This window comes from Marmota marmota, unplaced genomic scaffold (genome assembly GCF_001458135.2).
Source record: "Marmota marmota marmota unplaced genomic scaffold, marMar, whole genome shotgun sequence".
Classification (NCBI taxonomy): Eukaryota; Metazoa; Chordata; class Mammalia; order Rodentia; family Sciuridae; genus Marmota; species Marmota marmota.
In genome coordinates this window covers 154,451-159,089 of record NW_026005734.1, presented here as the reverse complement: position 1 = coordinate 159,089, position 4,639 = coordinate 154,451, and the positions used below count along the sequence as shown (strand labels likewise).

The 4,639-nt window shown below is 52.4% G+C and overlaps 1 pseudogene; it reads right to left on the bottom strand.

Moving 5' to 3' along the window:
* Positions 1-1,463: 1,463 nt before the first annotated feature.
* Positions 1,464-3,202, bottom strand: LOC125614676 (annotated as a pseudogene).
* Between the last annotated feature and the right edge of the window lie 1,437 nt (positions 3,203-4,639).

Sequence of the window (4,639 nt, the reverse complement as noted above, 5' to 3'; positions counted from 1 at the left end):
GCCTCCTGAGGGACTTTGCTATTCTCTGTCATCCACAGGAAGGTTCTAGATGGGTGGTGTTGTGTGCTTGTGGGGCTCTTGTTGGTGCTGGGGACAGCATGTTCAAGAGACAGCTTATATCCTTGTTCCTCAAGGTCAGTGGGGTCACTGTAGTCTGCAGCACTCCTGCTTAAACCCCCTCATGACAGGATGTGGGGAAAAATCACACTCATACATTGCTGGTGGGACTGCAAATTGGTGCAGCCAATATGGAAAGAAGTATGGAGATTCCTTGAAAATCTTGGAATGGAACCTCCATTTTACCTCGCTATCCCTCTCCTTGGTATATATCCGAAGGACTTAAAAACAGCATACTACAGGGACACAGACACATCAATGTTTATAGCAGCACAATTCACAATAGCTAACCTGTGGAACCAGCCTAAATACCCTTCAGTGGATGAATGGATTAAAAAATGTGGCATATATACACAATGGAATATTACTCAGCAATAAAAGAGAAAAGAAATCATGGCATTTGCAGGTAAATGGATGCAGTTGAAGAGTATAATGCTAAGTGAAGTTAGCCAATCCCCAAAAAACAAATGGTGAATGTTTTCTCTGGTGTGAGGTGAGTGACTCATAGTAGGGTAGGGAGAGGGAGCATGGGAGGAACAGATAAACTCTAGATAGGGCAGAGAGGTGGGAGGGGAAGGGAGGGGGCAGGGGATTAGCTATGATGGAGGAATGTGATGGACATCATTATACAAAGTATATGTATGAAGACATGAATTGGTTGAGCATATATTATACACAACCAGAGATAGGAAAAATTGTGTTCTATGTGTGTAATAAGAATAGTGATGCATTCCACTGTCATGTATTTAAAAAATTAAAGCAATTAAAGAAATAAACTCCTCGAGGTGAAGCTGCTCACACCCCTGGGATTCCTGAGATTCTCAAGTTCTCAGAGGATGTCTGAGACCTGCCTGTGTCTGTGCCTGCACAGCTGCACCACAGGGACTCTGGGCCTGGGGTCACCTCCTACCTTTCTCCCTCCCAGTCTCTCTCCCTCTCTCCCAGAGCACTTAACACAACAGGAGTTACTTAATGTCCCCATCTGGTCAGTCAGGGGTAGGGTGGAAATCAGGGATTTTAGACTCTTCTAAGAGTGGCCAGGGGAGAGCTGGCTCTGCTGAGGTGGGCAGGGCAGGAGGGCAGCACTTAGCAGGACTTCATGCTCACACAGAGACCAGATGTCTGTGGTGGCTGCCATGACAGCACCAGCAGGGAGAGAGTCTGAGGTCATCAGCTGTGGGGCAGGACCTGGCCTAGGCTCCTGAGGCTGCAGAAGCCCCTGTGGATGGTGAAGGGCTGTTGGCACAGAGCAGAGGGGTGGAGGCTCCATCTGGACAGAGGTACCCACAGGAGGAGAGCTAAGTGGGAACCCTCAGCACCCCATGCTGTGCCCTGGGGAGCAACACTTAAAAGAGGAGGATGGGGTCGCAGCCTTGAGCAGCTGCAGAACCACCTGTGGGAGAGGCCTGGAGAGCAGGGAGGTGGGAAGGACGTTCAGCAGCTCAAGTGTGTTCAGGGACCAGGGGACTCACCAGAGGGCAGCCTCCAGGGAGCACTGAGTGCAGGGGCCTCTCACAGGTAAAGGCACCAGGAATGGAGAGCATGTGGGCAGCTGCTCACCATCAGTCCAGCCTTTCACACTCCAGATAGAGCCCACTGGACAGGACACCCAGGAGTAGTGAATGTGGAAAGTCTGCAGCAGAAATGCCAATCACATTGCACACTTAAATGTTCACCCTGGAGACCAGCCTTTCCCATGCAGTGAATGTGGGGAGGGTTTCAGCAAATCCCACACCTGCTCAGCACCACAGGCTCCATGGAGAGAGGCCTGTGAGTGCAGTGATGTGGGAAACCCCTCAGCCAGCACTGACCTTCAGCCAGCAGCAGAGTCCACAGGAGAGAAACGTCCAGATGCTTCATATCTGAGAAGTCCTTCACCACACCCACCACCTTTTCACAACCTGGAGAGGACGGGAGCTCACAGGCATTGAGAGAGCAGTGAGTGTGGAGAAGACTCTAACCACTGCTCTGCTCTGCCTCAGCTGCACAAAGGTCACAGCCTGAACAGGCCCTGGGAGGTCAGTGAGTGGACAGAGGCCTCAGCCAGTGGGGCCACCTGTTCCACACCAGGACGTCCATGCTGCAGAGAGGCCCAAGGTGGGACCTGACTCAACTGTCATGTTCTGAGAGTCACCTTCATAGTGGAGCCGGGACTGGACCTCAGTCCTGCACATGACACAGTGACCACAGGGAGGATCTGCTTTGATACTCAATGGATGTCTATCACTAGGTTAATGGAAAAGCAATAATAAGGATAACTTATGCACTAATATTAACAAGGAAAAATACATCTCAAAAACCAGGATTCATATTTGAGAGAAAACAATGTTTATTAAAGACAACAAGTCCAGGTGGCTGCCTGGGAGAGGAATCCAGATGCAGGAAACCAGCTCTGAACCTCCCCCTGCACCTGCACCCTAGTTGACCCTGAGCTCCCTGTGTCCTGAGTGCCCCCTGCTGCTCCGGGTGCCCTGCAGGTTTGTGTCTGGGCTCACACTCAGAACCCCTCACTGTGCCTTTGTCACAGTAATAGGTGGCCATGTCCTCAGCTCTCAGACTGCTCATTTGTATGTACAGCATGTTCTTGGAGTTGTCTCTGCAGATAGTGAATCAGCCCTTCACAGAGTCAGCATAGTATTTCTGACTTGCATCATACCATATAACTGCAATCCACTTTAGCACCTTCCTTGGGGGCTGCCAGACCCAGCTCATCCAGTAGCTACTGAAGGTGAATCCAGAGGCTGCACAGGAGAGTCACAGGGAACCCCCAGGCTGCACCAGGCCTCCCCCAGACTCCACCAGCTGCACCTCACACTGCACACCTGCAAACACAGAGGCAGCCTGGTCAGGACTGTGTCACTCATCCACTCTTCCTCTCACTCCTGTCCACTCACACACTCAGGATCTCTGGTTCTCCATTCATCACCTTTGAAAACAGCCACCAGGAAAACCCAGCTGAGCACACTCTCCATGGTGAGCAGCTGTGTTCAGTCCTGATCCCTGAGTGGGCTGAGCTGGGAGTCCAGGGCTGGGCTCCTGTGCAGAGCTGCAGGGTCAGGTGGGCTGGTTTTCATGAGCAGAGGGAGGCCCTATTTGCATGTCCTCCTGCTATATAGCTGCTCTGGTTGGAGGCCTTAGAGACATCTATGCTCAGAGCAAAGTTGAACATGTTCGAGATGGTTGGTGGCATTTTATTCATGAGAGATTAAGTCATAGTATTAAGCATGTTGTTCACGCTGTCTAGGAAGATGTAAGTGACAGGAATATCCCAGTGTCTAGGCATGTGATTCTCCCTTCAATTCCTCTGCTCCATGAAGCAGCTCATGGACAGTACCGGACAGGGCTTGTGGGGTCTCTGGAGCCCCTTCTTGGATGAAGAACAGGGTGTGGGTTTGCAGCACTCAGTGTCCATCTAAGGACCATGAAGGTCCTGGTGGATGACAGTCCATCTTCAGAATTCTGGGCCACTGTCAGCTCACTGGGTCTGCCTCTGGCTTCCCACTCCCCTCTGCACCTTTGGCTGACTTGAAGCAGCTGTACTGATACATAAGGGTGTGAGCACAGCGGTTCCATCGTCCCCACCAGGGCAGCAGTGAGTGCAGGGTGGAGCACAGGTCCCTGGTCCCTCGTCCTCTCAGCCTCAGTCTGTGATGGTGCAGATGAGGAAAGTCCTTCAGCTGGGACCACAGATGTGGAGGGCTCAGCTTGTCCACCTCTCCCCTCTGCTCTGCAGACCCAAGTGCTATGTCCCCAGGCAGCAGGTCCCCACTGTCTGCAGCAGCTACAGCATCCCAGATGCCAGGAGCATCCCTGCAGTGCACCTGGATTTGGGCTTCTCCTTCATCCTGGAACAAAGTGCATGGACACTGTGCAGCCCTCCCCAGCCCACCTGTGAAGCTCCTGTCCTGCCTTCCCTGGTCTCTGGGCCTCTCTGCCTCTGGGTATGACTGACTGGGGCAGAGCAAGTGGAACCCAGGCTGCTCTTTCCAGAGTCACTGCTGCTGTCCCTCAGGGTCAGCCAGATGCCTTGGTCTCTGATCACCTGGGCAGGATCTCAAGTGTGATCAGACATTGGGTTCCTTGGCCTGTGGTTCTGGGGGCAGAGCTAGTGCAGGAGAAGCCATGGGTCATAGTGTGTCAACCAGGAGAGGACAGGTCCACCTCTTAAGGTCCTGGGCTTGAAGAGGGTTAATCAAGTGAGTCCCTGTCACTGGTGGGTCAGCTCCAAGGTGGCTTTGTTTGACCACAGATGTGCAATGGGTCTCCTTCAGTTCAGGCAGTCACAGGAGCAGGAAGGTCACCTGGTGGAGGCAGCCCTGTGTGTCCTTCATGGTCATGGTGGAGATGCCCTGGCATGTCACAGAGGTCACTGTGGGAGGAGCAGCAGCACAGCTGGTCACTGAGGTCACAGAACTGTGGTCTCCTGCTCTCTCAGACCCAGGAGAGAACCTTCCCATTACCAGGAGCCTTTAGTTCCTTTTAACTATTGATGTGTATCATGGAGACCACAGTTGAACTGTGT